Source organism: Mixophyes fleayi, chromosome 12, assembly GCF_038048845.1.
Source record: "Mixophyes fleayi isolate aMixFle1 chromosome 12, aMixFle1.hap1, whole genome shotgun sequence".
In the NCBI taxonomy this organism is placed as follows: domain Eukaryota; kingdom Metazoa; phylum Chordata; class Amphibia; order Anura; family Limnodynastidae; genus Mixophyes; species Mixophyes fleayi.
In genome coordinates, this window is record NC_134413.1 from 43,876,821 (window position 1) to 43,898,313 (window position 21,493).

At 41.3% G+C, this 21,493-nt stretch overlaps 1 protein-coding gene across 1 annotated transcript in view; it reads left to right on the top strand.

Moving 5' to 3' along the window:
• The first annotated feature begins 8,347 nt into the window (after positions 1–8,347).
• Positions 8,348–21,493, top strand: part of PLEKHG3 (pleckstrin homology and RhoGEF domain containing G3) — a 99,287-nt gene continuing 86,141 nt past the window's right edge. Inside the window, exon 1 of the mRNA XM_075192494.1 lies at positions 8,348–8,428. The gene's annotated coding sequence lies outside the window, so the exon portion shown is untranslated. The remainder of the gene's footprint in view (positions 8,429–21,493) is intronic.

The window sequence follows — 21,493 nt, forward strand, 5'->3', positions numbered from 1 at the left end:
CCTCTAATTCTTCCCAGGACTTGGCGTCAGATCCATTAATCCATCTTATTGCCAACTGCCGCTACTGGTTGGCAAATTCCTCATGGCTGATGTGGGTGCTTTTAGCCAAGTCCCGAAACTTCTGCCGGTCGGTTTCTGGGGTAATAGCATAGGCCTTAAGAAGGGCCCATTTTACCACGTCATATCCACACAGTCCTCTGGGGCCACCCCGCGATAAGTTTTCACTGCACAACCTTGTTTGGGCAAGTAATGGAGGCTACAAGACATTTCAAACAACTGCAAATGTCCATCAATATCTCCAACAGTGTCATCAAATTTGGAAAAGTGAAGAGATCCCAATCTGGGCGCAGCAGATAACTGTTCACGGGCTGCTGCAGGAGGTGGTGCCCACCGATTGCCCCACAACCGCTCTGTCTCAGTTCCCAGGGACCCCAGCTGCTGCATTAGTACAGAAAAGTTACCCTCATTACGCTGTTGAACTTGCATCACTGGTTCACTCTGTGGGAGGGGACTGTTGCTGGAAACAGGTGCTGTGTTTTGGGATGTTACTGCAGGTACCTCTCGGTTTTAAGTTAATGTCTCCTCCAGGTCACTGTCAGCTTCCTCATCTGCTGACCCTGTACTGCGCATCCCAGGCTCTCAGTGCCTTTTTCATTTCGCTCCTTGTCGCTGTATAAGGAATTTCTAACTTCTTTATTTGGCACAGTATCTCAAGGTCTGCCTTGGACACTTTACTGTACTTCGACATCCTGTGCGTTCTCCTGGCTGCAGTTATTCCTCTCATGAACAACTTGGCTCTCCTGACTGCTGCACGAAAAGCCGCCCAGGGTTATTCCGCCTCTTGCCACCATAAATCTGTGACAGGATGGATCGCCTATGCCACTCTGTCTGTTGTTGCTGGGATGAACGGGGAATGCACTCAGCACTCCATTCCGACATACATTAAGGCAGGTAGAACGGATAACTAGAATATATAGCTGGGATATGCAATATATATATATATATGTAATATAATATGTGCAATAGTTGTTCCACATATTCCAGGGAACATATCTGTGTAGCAGATCAACATGCACTATACGGCCATAGAAAACACAGCCAAGCTTTACTCAAGACACCAAGCAGCAGAGTGCGCTATAGTAAGCTGACTCATTCCGGCGTTCCGGTTTTAACCTAATCCACAAATATCAGCACTTAACTGTTGACGCATCAACCACTTTACATTGCAATTTATTACAAATTGTGGTTGTAATTAAAAAGATGTTCCTTTTAAAAAAATGTGCACAATGTTTAATGTTTAATATAAAAGAAATATTAAAAAAATATATATATTTTATGTGAAGTATTTTAAGATGTATGTTGTGCATATTTAGTTGTGAGTGTTTTAAATGAACAAAGCTTTTAGAACAGTTTAATTATTTAGCTAGCTGCTTGGGATTTAAACATGACCCTGAGCTTCCTTCAGTTTTAAGCAAGGAGTTAAGATACAATTCAACTTAACTATCCGACATAGCCGAAAGGTAACGCCTACTCTTCTCAAGTCAGTCAAATAACGCCTACTCTTCTTAACTTATTTAAGATCTCCACCAATTCCCCTCCTATTCCCAACCCTTTTTCTCAAGTGGCCAGAAGACTCCTTAAGTGCAGCTGTGATGGACTTTCACTTAAATTTAAGACATTCTTAGCTTATGCAACGGATTAAGTTAGCTTGCGCAATGGATTATAATGGATTTCCCTTCTTATCTCCTGTTTCTGGAATCGCGTATCATCCGCAAAAAAACGGCATATCCGTTCCTTGATGAATCAGGCCCTATGTTCAAAAACAGAACGGTCTATAAAGTTTATCCCAATTTGTAGATGGTCATAAAGATTTTTTTGTATGGTTGTATTTCATAATAAAAGTTATGTTCCTGTTAAAAAAACTAACAAACAAAAAAAAATGTTGAGTGATGAAGCCCAAAGAGAGAATGGACAACTTAACTACTGACCTAAGGGATCGCAAGTCAACTACAAGTCTTCCTTAAATTTCATAGTGGCATAACAATAGTGGTATGTAAATCTAGGGAACTACTTTCAAGACTTTGAAGGATTAATACACTTTAAGGCAATTTTAGCAGCTACAATGTGACCCTTTAGATAGCAAATATTATACATTCTTTAAAGGTAAACATTTTAGCTTATCTTTCCAGTTTAATATAGGATTAGTGTAATCTCAGTGAATTATATGTTCAATTACAGGGCGTGAAGTTTTCCATGATGGGCAAAGATTTTAATATCCATTATCATGGATGACTCCTGAGAATCAATGAGAGCTACTGGGGTTTTTAAGTAATTGTTTAGGAATATTTGATGAGCATGGGATACATAAATAATTGCATTTTTCACTTTTTGCTGCCTGCAAAGCATTAGCCAAGACAAGTTGTTTCACATTGAAGTTTGTAAAGTGCTATAGTTTTTCAATAATCACCCATGTATGTTTCAAAATATCCTAATGTTACAAATGTCACTGGTTCTTATATTCATATTTAGACAAATAATAACATGTTTATTATATATGCTCATAGAGCCCCATTTCTTTTCCACTGAATTAAAACAGCTTTATTGCTAGACAGAAAACTGTATGCTGTTAGCCAGTCATGAATTAGGCTAACAGAGGTCAATGTTCTGATCTGACCTCAGTACTCAGTGGAGTAGAGGAAACAAATGCACTACAAGAAGATTATTTTAGCAGCTCTGAGACCCAATGGGAATGCTCAAATAGTCTCTGAATACTTCCATACGGTAAAACTGAGATTGGAAGCACTGAGATAAGCAGAAAAAGGTGGGGTTTAAAGGAGGGTGATACAATTCTACACGTAAAGAAACCAACTGGATCTTAGCCAGCTGCCTCACTTGCCTTTGCCATAGCCCAAACCAGGAACTCAAATACATTTTCTTATATAGATAAAATGTAAATATTTGATGTGTAGCTAAAAGAAATGCAAGCATTGTTTACGTAAGTCCACATTGTCCATTAAAAAGCCCCATAATAACACCGCCAAGCCTCTGATAAAGGAATTCATACCCACAATACACTGGCATCCATTTCTACAGACAATTATCACACTAAGGACTAAATAACTAACTTTAGATCTGTAACTGGCTTCACAATACTATGGTTGTACTGCCTACTGAATCTACAACTGGTTGGAGTTCAGTAGGCTGTGCATCCTTAGCCATTCCTCCTAACTGTCCCGATTTAGGCTAGACCGGCGGTTCCCAAACTGTGCGCTGCGGCTCCCAGGGGTGCCGCGGCGCTGTCACTGGGGTGCCGCGGGCCAGACATAAAAAAACAAAACACAGAAACTTACCAATCCGTCGGGCGCCGGGACCCAGCAGCCTCCTCTCTCCTGCAGCTGAGACTGAATATCGACGTCAGTAACAAGCTGCAGGAGAGAGGAGGCTGCTGGGTCCCGGCGCCCGACGGATTGGTAAGTTTCTGTGTTTTTTTTTTTTTTATGGCTGGCGCCTGGCGCGGGGCAGAGTGAGAGGGATCGTGGCAGAGGAGGGGGACAGAGGATGGTGACAGCGGGACAGAGGAGGAGAGCAGAGGATGTTGACAGTGGGACAGAGGTGGGTGGCAGAGGATGGTGACAGCGGGACAGAGGAGGAGAGCAGAGGATGGTGACAGTGGGACAGAGGTGGGTGACAGAGGATGGTGACAGCGGGACAGAGGAGGAGAGCAGAGGATGGTGACAGTGGGACAGAAGTTGGTGACAGAGGATGGTGACAGCGGGACAGAGGTTGGTGACAGAGGATGGTGACAGCGGGACAGAGGAGGAGAGCAGAGGATGGTGACAGCGGGACAGAGGTTGGCGACAGAGGATGGTGACAGCGGGACAGAGGAGGAGAGCAGAGGATGGTGACAGTGGGACAGAGGATGGTGACAGCGGGACAGAGGAGGAGAGCAGAGGATGGTGACAGCGGGACAGAGGAGGAGAGCAGAGGATGGTGACAGCAGGGCAGAGGAGGGGGACAGAGAGCAGAGGATGGTGACAGCAGGGCAGAGGAGGGGGACAGAGAGCAGAGGAGGGGGACAGAGGGGCAGAGGATGGGGACAGAGAGCAGAGGATGGGGACAGCAGGGCAGAGAAGGGGGACAGAGAGCAGAGGAGGGGCACAGTGGGGCAGAGGAGGGGCAGAGGAGGGGGACACAGCGTGAGAGGGCAGAGGAGGGGACAGCGTGTGAGAGGGCAGAGGAGGGGGGACAGCGTGACAGAGCAGAAGAGGGGGGACAGCGTGACAGAGCAGAAGAGGGGGGACAGCGTGACAGAGGGCAGAGGGGGCAGTGTGAGAGAGGGCAGTGTGTCTGGATGCAGAGGGGGCAGTGTGTCTGGATGCAGAGGGGGCATTTTTGCATACAACTAAATAAGTATTTCTGTCCTGACCTAAATACTTATTACAATTTTTTGACCCAACTACTTCTAAAACAGGACTGCTCAATAATTATTTTGGAGGGGTGCCTTGAAAAAATTTGGAGACTCTAAGGGTGCCGCGAACTGCAAAAGTTTGGGAACCACTGGGCTAGACAGTTCTGATTTGAGGGAGCTATACTGCTGTCCCATGGGTCAGGAGATTTGTCCCAATTCCAGGACAGTTGGGAGATATGTTTTGGTGGGTGCCTATTCAACTTTGCGTGTACAAGCAGCAGGTAAAGGCAGCATTAAAGGGATGGTTTTAGGGGAGAGAGGATTGGGATGGCCCAGCACTTTGGAAAAGCAGGGTTTGCACAAGATACTTGGCATGACCCACACCACTGTCACTAAATTTTTTTTTTTTATAAATACCCTGCTTATTATTATTATTTACTTGTTCAACACAACTGACAGCCATCATAAATTATGTGGGAAGTCCAGAAGTAGAGCCTCTTGTACCCACTGGAAGGGGTCATGTTGGAGATTCTGCTGACTTATGGTTTGTTTAAATTGCAGTAAATTGGTGCTTTATTGCAGTTCTGTGTAATATGTTTTACATGTTAACTAAAGTATTTTATATAACAACTAAAATAATTTTTGGTTTGATGCTGTGGCTTACATATAGTATAGTATGATTCAATAAATTACTATGGCCAAAAAATTACTCTTATTTGGCTCAGACTGAACTAGCATGGACACATTATACAATGCGTTTTATATCATTTTTTTTAACAGTATCATTTTATACATTTTCCTGGTGCAACTTTGCACAAGGGCAGGGCCTGATCAACCATTAGGCTGATCAGGCTGCAGCCTGGGGAGCTGGGTCCCTGGGGGGCGCAGCGCCAGCACAAATGACAAGCATTTTTAAAAAAATATATACATTTTTCCTACCTAAAATGTCCGTCGCTGCCTCCTCCGTTATCGGTCGCCCCTGGTCTCTAGGGAGCAGTCCCGACTGTCAGAGCATCCAATTACACTGATGCAGGCAGCTAACAGCAAATCCAATGCTGTTAGCTGCCAGTGCAGCTGCGGTGCTAAGCTTAGTGTGGTCATGTGAGATGATCACACGACCACACTAGTCACAGAGCCCGCGCTGCACTGACATGGCAGCTAACAACATGGGATGTGCTGCTAGCTGCCTGTCAAGACGACAGAAGTGCTGGAGAGAAGAGGAGCAGAAGACTTCAAGGTAAGTTCTATTTGTTAAATATAAGTGGGGAGGAGGAGGGAGATAAATGGGGATGGGGGGGTGAATAACTGAAAACTGCTTGTTGGTTGGGTGAGAGGGAGTTAAAGAAGTGGCTAGGGAGGTTAATAAATTGGGGGTGTTAATTTAGTGGATGGGAGGGGGGTTAATGAAGTGACTGGGGGGGTGAATGAAGTGACTAGGAGGAGAATTAATGAAGTGACTTGGAGGAGGGTTAATTAAGTAACTGGGGCAGTTAATGAAGTGACTGGGAGGGGGGTTAATGAAGTGACTGGGAGAAGTTAATGAAGTGACTGGGGGGGGTTTAATGAATTGACAGGGGGGGGTGAGCAAATGAGTGGTTGATGAAATGGATGGTGGGGGTCAAACCGTTTCGGGGGGGTTGATAAAAATGGTTGGGGGGGTGTAGTGGCTGGCGAGGGACATGTATTGTGTGGCGGTGATTAGAATGCTAAATACTAGAGAGTCAGGTCTGGCAGATGTTAGTATTTTATTGTCTATGTCTGTACTAGGGGATTGTTTTATATGGCCATAATGGAATGTTGTGTTGGAATCATTCATTTTGCACTAGAATACAATTTTTGCACATTTTAATTACAGGACTCCCTGTTTCCAGAAGCCAGTCAACTGACAGCGCTCCAAGAACAAGCAAAAGAGGACATCAGGTAGTCTACGCTGTAAGATCAGGTAAGCGATGAAGTGCAGAATGAAGTGTGTTTTATGTATGTATGTATAATATAATTTATTTTTTTCCAGGTGAGGCGGCACTCAAGGAGTTAAGACAACTTGTAGTTTGTATCAAAGGGTGTATTTAATCTATTCCAACATTCCATCCATTCCTCAGGGACATGATGTCCCTGAGGAAAGTATTATACTGAAACATTGGAATGGATTAAATACACCCTTTTGATACAAACTACAAGTTGTCTTAACTCCTTGAGTGCCGCCTCACCTGGAATCTATTTATTGTACTACCTGAATACATTATACATATACATATATATATATATATATATATATATATATATATATATATATATACACACATACACACACACACATTGGTGGTGGGGGGGCACCAACCGGTGTAAGCCTAGAACGGCTGTGACCCTTAATCAGGCCCTGCACAAGGGAATGATCAGGCAGGGGCAGATCTAGAAAATAATTTTACTGGGGTTGGCGGTGGCCGATCAAGTCCCCGCCCCCTTTTTGACAGCTAAGGCTGCCTACGGAGCGGCCGGGAAGCATACTCTACCTGCCTGACTCAGCCGAACGGACCTGCGCAGACGCCGGCAGCATGCCCGTGCTAGGGGTACGATTGCCCCGATGGCCTTCCCCCCCCTGGATCTGCCACTGAAGACCAAGGGGCACATTTATCAATATTCACATAAAGTTAAAAGTAGTTTTCAATCCTTATCGCAATGATAAGGATTGAACTATTTCTCACATTTATGTACAACCCTGCACAGAAACAGCAGTTCCGAAAAACTGCTGTTTCTGTGATGTAAAAAAACATACTTACCCCCCTCTTTCGGAAGCGCTGTCTCCAGGTCTTCTCCTCGTTCTTTTCATTCTTCAAGAACTGGACATGCACACAAAGATCCCCTCTCTGTCTCTGCAACTATCGTTGCAGAGAGAGAGCGCTGAGTGACAGGGAGGGATCATGTGATCCCTCCACATATGCGCTGTCCAGCTCTGCTCTTCGGAGCAGAGCTGACAGCATTGGATTTCTTCAATTCTGATAATGTACGCCAGCTTCACAACAAGTTACTGAAAAAAAATTTTTTCCGGGACTTGTTAGATTGCGGCCAGGAGCAGTCACCATACTGTTGTATGGTGACTGCTTGCAAAAACGATGAGGAGTGCAAAGCAGCAGATATCCATGATATCTGCTGCGATGCACCTTTAATAAATTTGAGTATGAGACATCGTGGACTAATTTACACGGTAAGTGCATGATAGTGCACTACCGTTATTTCTTAAATATACCCCCAAGGGTGATACATAGGTTTATGTCAAAGCTTCGGGGCATATTCAATTGTTGAATATCCCCGCAGCGTTAAAACTATTACCAGTATTACGATAATAATAAGTTGGATTTCAGCTCGCAGCTCCCTGAGCCGCGAGCTGAAATCCGGTGAGAAAAGTACCGTAATACCAGTATTTACGCGCACTATTACCGTAATGGCGGTAATAGTGCGCGCGCCAAAAGATTTTTGGCTATAACGCCAACAATTGAATATGCCTCTTCATGTTGCACTGCACCAGTATCGCCACATCAGCATGCAACAATATCTGCATGGAGCCCACGGCAGGTGGGCCTGTGTGCTTTAAATGACAGGGCTAATTAATAGTCCCAGTCTGTCTCTGCTATACAGCGTGCATAAATGAAAAAGGGATATGTTGTGGAGCGTCCTCTTCTAAAATACTAGTTTACTTATTCATGAAAAATTCCTTTAAAACCCCTGACCTTAATATCGTAAACAATAAGATCACACTCACAGTTCTGTACACGAGAAGCTCTTAATCCTGGAATGTCTGTGGGCGGGATTTATTTCGAAACTGGTTGATTGATGTCTTGTTCCATTGTAAAGGGCGGATTAAAGCGTAATCTCTTTCTATCCCTCGTTCGCGAGTGGGTGGAGTTTCTCTAGATTACCACCCTTTGTGGGCGTGGCTTGTCAGCGAGAGACTCGTGGTTCGCAGTGCGGGTGCGGTCTGTGCAGCGGGACCAGGATTCCCTGATGATGGACGGAATGGAACCGGTGAGTTCAGCTAGATTCAGCATCCTGTCTGTTCCCCGTCCCTTGTCACAGAGTGACAAGAAGCAGATTTTATTCAATAATGGACTATGAATTGCCTGAATAGGAATTAGATGCTGTATTAAAGATATGGAAATTTAAATATTCAGAAATCGGCAACATGTTCACACTTTTTTTTAGAAAAATTAAGTACATAATTTTGAGTTTGGAACCTAGTTATACGATGTAAATCTGGGCACGGTGTCTAAAATTGTGTTTAATGCGCTTTATTCTATAGTGGTCTGGAAGTATTTACTAGACAAGTATTTTTCCTTTGAAGGACATTAGCCATCTGTGTGTATACTTTGTAACTGATAGCAGGACATTAGCATCTTCCCTCATAAAAGTTGAGATATTCACTAATTTATGATAACTGTATTTCTATTTATGCCTAATTATTAAATAATGTTTACAACATTTTATTATAATATATGGTATTAGTGTTTGCATGTGGACCTAGTGTGGCTTCCTAAAGCATGTTTCTCTAAGAACTTTTTATATACTCATATTTAAAACATTTTTTTTATTGATATTTGGCACACCAACAATATTTGTATTTATTCTTTTTTAAAAGTAGGCAGCCTTTCAGATTAGAGATTGGACAGTTGTGTTTTGGATCATCATAACAGTAGATGATGGAGTGAGATTGAACCTGGTTATGTTACTTTTTTAGTTCTAGACTAAAATAACACATAGTAATAGGGGTAGATGTCCTCATTTGTCAGCTTAGTTCTCCAATTAACCAGTACTTATTGGTGTTTGCTGGAGGGTTGTTCTTGCCTTAGAAGTTTTTTTGGAATGTAGAAACACATATGAAGCATATGAATAGGTCTGATGAAAAGTAGGAGTACAGCCAGCATGTCTTGGCTGGCAGGAACCAATAGGAACTGTGGTGACAGTCTAGTGGATATACTGTCTTATGGCAGTTTTATGTTGTGTGAATTCAAGCCAAGACAGATTGGCAGCCAGTTGAGTGTTTGGATGCTGAATATTATTTAACCACTCTGGGAGCTGGAGAAAAAAAGTGGTAACTTCTATATGACTATATAAGTTATTCAGGGCTGCATGGGACACCTGATTGACTTTGTTTTATGCTGGTTGCATTGAATTTAGTGTCTGCAGGGATACAGGGCATTGCTTTCTTCATATCTGGTTAATATGAACAACAACACACTACTTTGAGCAATGTGATTAGAAACACAAGTAGCACATATGTGGAAACATTCAGTTATTTATATTTCAACTTCTCACATTTTTCTTGCTTACAAATAATGAGTACTATAAATTGTATTAAAATGCTGATGCACCCCTATAAAAAGTAATAGCAAGTTACAAAAGAATATATATTACAATGTCTTTTAACCATCTCCATGTCAAAATAGCAAAAGGTCATTCAATATATATGTAGTCAGATTAGATACATGAAAAAACTGGTTTAAGCAGTGTTTTCTATTTCTATGATCAGATTTTTTGTTCTGTCCCCTCCTAGATGGATAGAGACACAGGTAGATCAATTCCTACTTTGGATTTTTTTTTACCAGAAATGTCAATATTCAAAGAACAATTAAACCCCAAAAACTGAAATTTGTATATATACATATCATAATGAAGGTAGAATGTTTGGGTCAGTATTACCCTAACCACAGACCTTTATTACAGATGTATTAAATGCCCCCCACTCCTTCCTGCTTTGTCAGATGTGTTTGTTATAGCTTGTAACATTTGTTTAAAATTCCTACCGATATGTTATTACAGATAGGTGTCTCTTTCTTTGACTAAATGTATTATTCTAACCTATTATCATCATCAATCATCATCATCAATTTATATAGCGCCACTGATTCCGCAGCACTGTACAGAGAACTCATTCACATCTGTCCCTGCCCCATTGGAGCTTACAGTCTAAATTCCCTAATATAGACACACACTCACACACAGAGAGAGGGAGATAGACAGACCGGTAGAGACTAGGGTCAATTTTGATAGCAGCCAATTAACCTACTAATATGTTTTGGAGTGTGGGAGGAAACCGGAGCACCCGGAGGAAACCCACGCAAACACGGGGAGAACATACAAACTCCACACAGATAAGGCCATGGTCGGGAATTGAACTATTACTACTATTAGATTCGCAGATCATGTCTGCCAACTTGTCACTCATACCTTGCTGGATCTAATAAAAACATTTTAATGTGACAAATATGGATGAAAGAAAGCATGATAGAAATATTTAGTTAAGTATAAACACTTCACTTATTTCACATATAATATTCAGCTCTGTAAAACATACCTTTTAATAGTAATTTTCTTTTTTTCTCTGGAACAATAACCATAATTTCAACACAAAAGAGTTACTAGAATTGTGTTCACATTTAGGTTTTTAAACAAGCAGCAGCTGGCTAAGAAGCACAGACGTTGTTTTAGAAGGGAATGCCTGATCTCAGGGAGTAGATAGAACTTTCCAGTCTGCTTTAGCAGTGTGGCGCAGTCATTTGGCCGAATATTCATGGTGCTCCAAGCCACATCAGGCTTTATGTGCAGGTGTGTACATGTGTCATGTGTGTCATGTGCAGCTCTTGGTTATTAGATTCTAGTTCAGGGATAGATTACCTTCAGCACTGCTCTTCAGACCTCACCAATAGTACTCTTATTTTCACATTGCCATGTGTACTATTAAATAACAACAAGCAATGTATTCATTTTGGTTTTGATAAGTACAAATTATTCCACAAGTAAATGTGCTACCCTATGCACCAAGAACAGAATTGCAGGGGTTGTAGACCTCTGCCATTGACGAGATACTCACCTTCTTATCCAGGCAGTTAATTCTCCGCTATATTGAGCATACATTGTGTAAGCGCAGATGACTGAATGGTTGCTGCAGCAATCCTATCATTTGACATCGACATACCAGCTTAAATGCAAAGTTAGCTTAAAATAAAAAAAAGCAATTTAGAAAGAAAAAGGGACTACATTTAGCCACTGTACACAATTAGAGTGTATGCATTGCAAGTAATACATCTGCAAATAAAAGCATCAAAACACCAATAATAGCTAGCTCTGCTGTCTGTAAATCTATTCTATTTTGTGGGAAAAATAAGCTTTAAAAAGCTATTGAGCTTCCAGACAGTGAGTGTGTTAGCTGGCTATAGGAGGAATATGAAGATGTTGGGAGTAGGTGGGTAGGAACAGGTATTTAGATAGGTCATGTGAACTCATCAGCTCCTTCGGCTTCAACTACCACCTTTACGCTGACGACACTCAACTATACCTCTCCTCTCCTGATCTCTCTCCCTCCCTCCTCTCTAGGGTGTCCGCCTGCCTCTCTGCCATCTCCTCCTGGATGTCCTCTCGATTCCTCAAACTCAACCTCGCCAAAACCGAGCTGATAGTTTTTCCTCTCCCCCCATACCTCATCCCCTGTCGACCTCTCCATCACTGTCGACAACTCCTCTATCTCCTCTGTCCCCCAACTTCGCTGCCTTGGTGTCACCCTCGACTCCTCTCTCCCCTTTGGCCCCCATATCCTCTCTCTTGCTAAATCCTGCCACTTCCAGCTGCGTAACATCGCTCGCATCCGGCCCTTCCTCTCCCAAGATGCCACCAAATGCCTTATTCACTCTCTGATCATCTCCCGCTTGGACTACTGCAACCTCCTCCTTACTGGCCTCCCCCTCTCTCATCTCGCTCCCCTTTGATCTGTACTTAACGCAGCCGCTAGGCTTATCTTCCTTTCTCGACGCTCCTCTTCTGTCTCCCCCCTCTACCAATCCCTCCACTGGCTCCCCTTCCCCTACAGAACTCTGTTCAAGCTCCTCACTCTTACATACAAGGCCCTCGCCAACGCCACTGTACCCTACATCTCCACACTCCTATCTATTCACGATCCATCCCGTCCTCTCCGATCTGCCAATGACTGTCGCCTATCTCCCCCCCTCATCACCTCCTCCTACGCGCGTATCCAAGACTTTGCTCGCGCTGCCCCCCTCCACTGGAACAAGCTCCCTCCCTCCATCAGGACTTCCCCTAACCTGTCCAGGTTCAAACGGGCTTTAAAAACCCACCTTTTTCTTAAAGCCTTCCAGTCTCCCACTTAACTACCTACCTTATCCTCTGCCTCTCCCCCTTCTTTCCCCTTCCCTGCCTCCGTCCCTCTACTCTCCCTCTCTCCCCTGCATTTCTCCGTCTGTCCACCCCTCCCCTTAGATTGTACGCTCCTCTGAGCAGGGCCATCTCTCCTCCTGTTTCCACCACTTCTAACTCTGCTCTCCAGCTACTTTGCCCTCCTCCTCGAGGGCCCCCTCCCCCTCTGGGGGTCTACCTGTCTTCCGCGCCCTCCTTTTGGGCCCTGTCATTTGCGGATACTCCCCCTGCCCTCACTAGCTGTGCATTGAGCTTACTGAGTTACTGTGCTTTATGTTTACTGTACTGTGCTGTCTCACCTTGTATTGTAATTCGTTTTTGTCCCTGTACGGCGCCACGGGCACCTTGTGGTGCCCTATAAATAAAAACTTATAATAATAATAGTAGATAGAATTAAAATAGATAAATATTCAATTTTTGTCTTTAATGTTATGGTTGAGTTTGGAAAGTACTTTGAAGTGTTATGCAGTAAAAAAAATAGTCATAGTTTTTATTTATCATGTTTTAAGACTTGTACAGTTTATTACTGGTTTCTAGGTAGAGCTAAATTGAATAAAGTCTAGGATGCTTTAGAAACACAGAGGGAGTTTGAATATGATGTTCTTTTTGCTCAGACCTGACCTCTCCTCAACTGCAGTGAATGGACATCTGTGTGCAGATAGCAGGCACAAAGCCAATATGATCTGATTATCATGCTGATGGGCAGTGTACTTGGCACTGTCAGCTTAAGGACTGTAGAAACTGTGTCTTCATGTTGTGCAAATGTTAAAATGGTGCATTTGTTGTAATGGCCTCTATACACGCACTGCCTATTCTGTACAGCACCGCTGTGGAGGATGTTGGTGCTTAATAGTTTTTATAATGTACATTTTAAGGATTCTAGAAGTCACAGAGGTGTTCCGTGACCATATAAAGGTATTAGGCTAGGTACACACTACAGCTTTTTCAGCCGTTTATCGTGCCAATCACACAATAAACGACTGTTCGCCCTGATATCACAATAGTGTGTACACTGAAACAATGAACGATGGTTGCTCATCATATCATTTAATTTTAAACAGCCTAAATATCTCTTTCAACGATGGAACAACGTCCTTCCCTACATGTAATGTGTATGCACTCACGATCAGGATCTCCATAAGGTTTACAGAGTCATGATCTTTTCAGCAGATGGTTATTAAAAGGTTAAGATCACAGATCTGAGGGTAAATCTTTTGAAACATGTATATAATGTATACACATGAATTGGCATGCTTTCTCAGTCGTTGTTAAAATAGTTACTGATATGGCATCAGAAGTTTCCTGTAGTGTGTACCCAGCCTTAGGCTGCAGGACACAGATCTCTGAGCTGACTTATAATATCCATAAGAAGACAGGAGGGAGAGCAAATTTTTGTGAGAGATTACAATCTATTTACAGGCGTTTAAACATATATTATTATTTATATTTGTAGTTATATTAGCAACACTTGTATATTATAATTCAATACAAATAATAGATTGTGTACTGATAGCTAGACACTTTGGCTAGTAGTGCCACACATTCAATTTTGAACACTACATTTTTCCAGCCACAAAAAGTTGGCAGATGGTCCAGTTACATTAGATGAGAAATGTGGTTCCTCCATCTCACATGTTGTAAAAATGCTACAATATAAATTCAGAAGGCCCTGCCTCCCCTTTCCTATCACATTATGTACACGTCTTAACAATGCCTAAGAAATAGTGGCTTGTGGGGCAGGGTTGAGCTAAGTTATTTTGTTGCCTTAAAGTGGCAACTGAAATGGTAATTTTATCAGCCCTTATATAAAATTAGACAGTGGCCATATGTGTCCTAGTATAAATCCTCCAAGACCTCTGCGTACTGTGTAGGGTCTGTGATTAAGCAGATGAGACTTTTAAAAAGACAAAAAAATCCTAAACTAAATTTAATATGCACAATGCAGATATATTCTAGTGTTCATTATCATCTGAGGCTCATTAACATTATTTGCTTATCTTGTGCTTTTCCCACATTAATACACACGTGAAAAGTGGATTAAAAATAGGATAAATGAGGGACAATAGTGACAGTCCCACCATCGCGTTCTAAAGTTTCAACTCTGCGTTGACATTTTAGAACTCGGAATGCCCTATTTCTCATGCCTTAACTTGTGCTATTGGAACAATAGATTGTATTGGTAAAAGATCAATGTATGAAAAACCATATGGAAACTTGTTAAAATGCATCAATATAATGCTTCTAGAGTGCATGTTACTTTTCATGCATTTTTATCCATTTTCCCAGCCCATACATGAAACAAGCTTCAACCAGTGGCGGATCCAGGAAAAGGCGATCGGGGCAATCGCCCCCCCTAGCAGGGGCTTGCTGCCGACGGCTGCACATTATGTGCAGGTCCGTTCTGCAGTGACAGTGTGCTGCCCGGCTTTTAAACACAATCAGAGCATTCGGGCAGCACACTGTCACTGCAGAACGGACCTGCACATAATGTGCAGCCGCCGGCAGCCTCAGAAGGCAGAAAGGGGGCGGGGCCTAAATCGCCCCCGGTACACCAATTATCTAGATCCGCCCCTGGCTTCAACTTGTGCAACTTTCTTTAAGATATATTCTTTGTTCCCTGAAAGTGGTATAGAATTCCTGCTGGGGCTTGTCTGATTATACCTTGATAACACCCACAGTGCTGGTTCATTGTTTACATCACGTCTGACAGGCTGGGTGTTTAAACAGATGTTACTTATATCTTCCTGTGTGATTTCACCATCTGGTTCTCTCCCTCTCTACAAACATGTTTACATGTTTCAGTTTATCTCCGACAATGATAGCGGGTTAAACAAATTTGCTCATTAAACATTGCATGTCAGATGTTTAAAATATTTATTTAACTATCCATTTATGTACAAAATAGATTTTCTTTCACTGTAAGAATGCTGAGCGCATGGATCTTAATACTTTTAATGCCTACTTCTAACTATAACTGAAAATGTGAACGTTAAACATAAATACAGAATATTATTTACCTAAGGACCAACAGGTCGATAGCAGGACTGAGGAATGTCCTTCAATGACTGTCCTAGTCTGGGAGTGCTCTCCAAGGTCATGTGAAGGCAGACAAGCACGGTGGTAGTCTAGTGACCACAGTATGCCCTGACTGTGCGTGAGGCTAGTCCACTGGAGATGGATTAGATAAATAGACCCCAGCTAAATTGTATTCTACATGTAAGATTAGCCCAATTGCACCCAAAACTATATTTGCAGTTCATAGCAATCGTAAGACCAACAAGGACCAGTAAGACATTTAAAAAAAATGTTCTATATGATTTGGACAGTAAGCTCATCAGAACATGACTTGCCTTTTGGTTTTCTTTGTGCAGTGTATATATATATATATATATATATATATATATATATATATATATATATATATATATATATATATATACATATACATATATATACATACATACATACATATATACACACATATATATATACACATATATATACACACACACACACATACATACACACAAGTTAACCCGTGCATGATACTTATGCATTCCAGTCAAATCAAGCTACTTAAGGTGTTAAAAAGGTTCTTGTCATGCATTTGGGCCTAGCCCAGGCCTCCTCAGGGGAAGAGCGTTACTTCCGGACGCAAGCGCCCTTTTTTAACGTGGTTTTGTCCACATGTCACTACCTCATCCTTCATCTTCATCGCCACATCCTTCATCAAGCTACTTAAGGTGTTAAAAACTCGCCACTGTCACCCCCGGCAACCACTCCCAACTGTCACTTCTCCTTCAAGAAATATATAGGTCAGTGTATAACTCTCTGCCCAGCAGGTGGCGCTGCAGCTTGTTTTTTTTTTTTCACACACGCCACTAGGCATTTATATAGTAGATATACATTATATTTATATAGTAGATATACATTATATATATATATATATATATATTTTACCACGTCAGGATTTAGGGTCTTAATCCATTATGCTCTTTTGCTCTGTCCATTCCTCACCGAAGTACAACTTCTCCCACTGCATAGTCAAAAAAGAACTTTTGGATGCATGATTACATTTTTGGGTATCTTCCATCACAATTAGGTCCATATGAAATCTCTATTTTATTACAATTCCATTGCTTTTTCATTTACTAAAAGTAGAAGAAAAACGACTTATGCTTAAAATAATGTGTTAAAAATACAAACTTGCAGTTTGCTATGTACATGTTATGAATACTATTATTTTCAGGTGTCTTCATAATTAGCCAGACATTCTTGGATGGTGTTAAATACATTGGACTGGCAGACGTCAAAGGCTAGCAAGCAAATGAAAAAGCAAAAAAGTGTAGAAAAAGTCAAACAAATGCAGTAAATGCTCCTTGATAAATGTTGATCGCTCTATTTCAGAGGTTCATAATTTTGTAGGTTCTACTGATTGTAAGATGTACAATGCAAAACCGTAACGTACAAATCCAGCAAGAAAGTAAAAATGCCGCCTCCATAGCCCTCAATTTTAACCATATGAACCTAAAATATTCCTAAACTGCGCCCCCTTCAGTGTTGCGCTCTTGGCGCTCGCCTGTATTGCACAGCCCTAATTACGGCCCTGGTACAATGCATTCTATTGGGAACCACTTTTATCAGGACACCATAAAAGTGAAAAGGGGAGATGTTGTCTATAGCATTCAATCAGATTCTAGTTATTTATTTAATACATGCTACAAAATGAAAGTTATAATCTGATTGGTTGCCATAGGCAACATCTCCACTTTTCAAACCCACCAGAAACGCGCAGATTGATACATTGGAGTCCTGTCTGATGTCTGGGGCACTCAGGGATAAGTCAGGGCTGTCATTTTTTTTTTAAAACCTGAACACTCCTTTAAAATGTACTTTGATTAGTTTGATAATCAATTTAATTTGTTTTGTTCCAATTTCTACTGTGCAATAATGAGAATAATGTAAAGTTGGATACAAAAGCAGACTTCTAAATAATGCAAAAGAGGGCCACTCACACAGGTTTTTGTTCTAGATCATAGGTAGACAACTTGTGGCTCTTCAGCCGTCTACACATTCCTCTATACTCTAAAAGGTATGGACATGCTGAAATTGCACAGCAGCTAGACACCCACAGGTTGCCTCAGCCACATCTAGATGCATGCTGGAAGCACCTAGTACATGAATCCATTCACACCAATTCTGTTAACTTTTAGGGTTGCTATGCACCTAGATTATTTGTATATTCCTTATCAGGTAACAGCTTCAGGTTAATAGGGGTGATTTTTCAGTGTAATAGTCTCGTTGTAACAGTTTCCAAGATGAATTATTTCTGGCTGGAACAGTAATCCTGCAGTGTTTCCCATATATGGACTGTTGGCATTTACTAAAGTATCACCGTTAATTGTTCTATTCTGAGGACTGTCCTTTGGGAACTTCTGTGTTTAATTTTTTCCAGGAAGTCATTAGATTTGGACCTAAATTTACAAGAAAAGCTAGAAAAGGAATGAAATCTCTGTTGAGTACAAACTACAGTTAAACCTATAGGTACCACCGATAATTTTATCATATTGTAAAAGACATAAAAATACAGATGTTCGTTCACAGGCAAGAAGATTTTATGGCATTGATAGCTGTTATATATATACAGCATACTTGCCCATTCCGGGAGACTTCTGAATTCTGGGTGCGTTTCCTGGGCTCCCGGGAGAATTGCCAATTCTCCCGTATCCTGCCCATCGGGATCCTCACCGATGCAATTCGTTGTGATTCGTGTCATGTTGGCCCTGCCTTCACGTGACAAAATGCTGGTTTTATTGTGGGAGCAGGGCCAACATGATGCAATTTTCCACACTCCGCCCCTTCTGCTGTCCCAACACACCCCCTCCGGGATCTCCCGGAGGTCAATACAAAAGTTGACAAGTATGACATACACTATATAGTTCATAAAGCATTTTACTGAGTAATAGTATAAATATGTAATGGTATAAATATGCAGTTGCAAACAACTCCAAATTTTAACATGGACTTTTTGTTAAAATATAATTATACTGAAAATTAAATTTTTAATAAATAAAACCTGGTCCCAAAAGTTTAAATTACCTGGGGTACAGCGTTCAAGCTGTCCGGTAGGAGTGAGCAAAGCAGTGGTGGGTGGGTGTGTGTGGAAGAGATGGGACAACCCATTGGATAGCCTTAATGTTGGACCCCAGAAAATTTGGGGGATTGGGTTGTATTTAAGAAATTATCCTATAAAATACATCTTTCATTTGCACACAGCAGAGGCAGCCATCTTGTGGGTTGAAGCAATATTCATGAAAATGCAACTTATTGGGAATTTTGTGCCTCAGTGAAATCACTAGATCCCAGTGATTTGATAGACTGCATTATCATGAATATTGGTAAGGTAAGGCCAAATTACAACTACCTCCACAGTATGGAGAGGTAGGCAAAAATAATAATTTACAATTAAATAAAAAATACTTTTACAAATAAGATCCAAGTAGCCATGGCGTCTAAATACTTGCTATTGAGGGTGTGGTGACCATAGGGTCCAAGAGGAAATTTAGAAGTGGCGGTGTGAAAAATGTATTGGGATTTTAAGTGAATGGAATTTAAGTTTTATAATGAAGGCAGTAGGAGAAGTGGCGGTACAGCATACCACCGTATACACCCCACTTCCACCAACTCTTAGTATATAAGAGTACTTTCGCTCAGTCTCCAATATTGCGTTGCTGTGGCAACCGCCGCATGACCCCCTTTGGTCTAGTGAGGAAACGGGAAGTGGAGGGCAGTTCCTCAAAGTCTGGCAGAAAGTGACCGGAGGCTCCCCACTATAATACATACTTACCAACTTTTGGCAAGTGTTTTCCGGGAGATGGGCGTGAGGGGGCGGGGCACGGCAAACGCGTCATTTTGACCCCGCGACGGAAATGTCGGGTTGTCGCTGGGGGCGGGGCCAAAATGACGCAATTCACCGCAAATCGCATCATTTCAGGAAGGTAGTTGCCGGATGCGGGAGACTTGCCAGCTCTCCCGGGAGTCCGTGAGACTGTCCAAATTTTGGGAGTCTCCTGGACATTCCGGGAGAGCTGACAAGTATGCTATAATCTATATCTGTATGCCCGTAATAACCTGCCCAGATGTGCAGATAGAGAACTACCAAGTGCATTAAAAACCTGCTGCTTCTGTTACTACAGTACTGTTGAATTGCTGCTGTACTACAAGTTACCAACTGTGAGTAGCTGCATTTATTCATCTGTTATCTTTAATAATTTGAATGTAGTAATTTGAATATATATATCTATATATAGATCTATATCTATCTATATAATATTTTTATTAAAATAAAATAGAAGCATTGATCTAGTCATTGAGGTGTTACTCTCTCAACATATTATTGCTGGTCTATTTTTGATTTGGAACCTACCCCCTGAAAAAGTATCGCATTTTAAAAAAAAAATAATCGTCTGCATTGTTTTTCTTAAAAGTCTTAGATAAATAATTCAGATATGTGGAAATTACGGCTCTTTAAATAAAATGTTTCCACTACAGCTGGCGTGGGAAAGTAATCTACTTTTAATATATATCCCCTTTCCAGTGTTATTTTTTCCCATATGGACACAGGATATGGGGGGAAAAGAAAGAACATAAAAGATTACAGGAAATGACTGAATCATACACTTAACCTATTAACTGCCAGAACAACCCCATTTGACAGCTAAGGGGTTAGTAGCTCTTTAACTCATTTCAGTTTAGGAAGAGTCTCTTCCTCTAAATGATCAATTTAAGGTCCGTGTGGACTATAGCAATCCCAGTGCTTTAGACAAGTGTTTGATGTGTGTGTTACTCTCTGACATCTGGTTTCAGTCAATATGTACAGCTGGGAAAAAGCCAGATGTGTGGGAAAGAAAAAAGTATCAATTTAGGGTGTATGTCCTGAAATTGGGTGGGGAGCTGCCGAGAGCTAAGCATTTGGGTTCAATTATATTTAACAATAGTGTTTATTATTTGTACTGCAATAAATATTTATCCGAACACTTTGTTAAACAGTGTGTTCATACAATGGCTTAAAAGAAATGATTATAATAAGTGTAAGGTAGAGAATTTAAGTATATTCATATATAAAGTTAGACCTGTACAACATGATTTGCAGGTGGTAACTAAAAACTAGTCATGCAAGGGAAATGGTCATGAAATTCAGCTGTGCTTATGTTTAAGACGTTAAACCTGTCATTTGACCAGGACATAGGTATAGGTAGTTTATGCTTTAGGTTCCTTTAACAAATGGGAATATTTGTTGTGCACCGAGAACCTTATTGTACTGTATTCTCATAATTGGATTAACTAGTGTGAATTATGTTCTACCACTTGCTTTGCTAAGATAAAATATAGAATACATAAATAGTTGCAGAATAATGCCACCTAGTGGCCAAAATATCGTGCAATGGTAGCATATTTGCATGGAACATATAAACAATGCATTTCTCAGTCATGGCAGAAACCTTGTTTCACTTAATAAGGCATTATTTTTATACCTTTATGAGCCGTTTATTAATAGTTTACATAAATCTGGCCCAAATTGGTGTGCACTTGCATTTTTGACAAAAATAGTGAAGTGGAGCACAAAAAAAAAAAAGAAGCTTTATTCTGCCAAAGTATGTAGGTTTATGGAGCAAAGTGTTGGCATTTGCATTGGAGCAGACATTTGCACAGGCCAAAGGGAAGCTGTTGGGTGTAGCAAGGGCTACACTGCAGTATGTAGTAGTTGGTTTTGTAATAAGATAATGCCTGTAAATAACATAATTGCTTTGCCATAGCCATTTTCTTGCCGATTGCTGATTTAGAAACTGTTTGTAATCCCTTACAGTAACTAGTAGCTGAATTAAA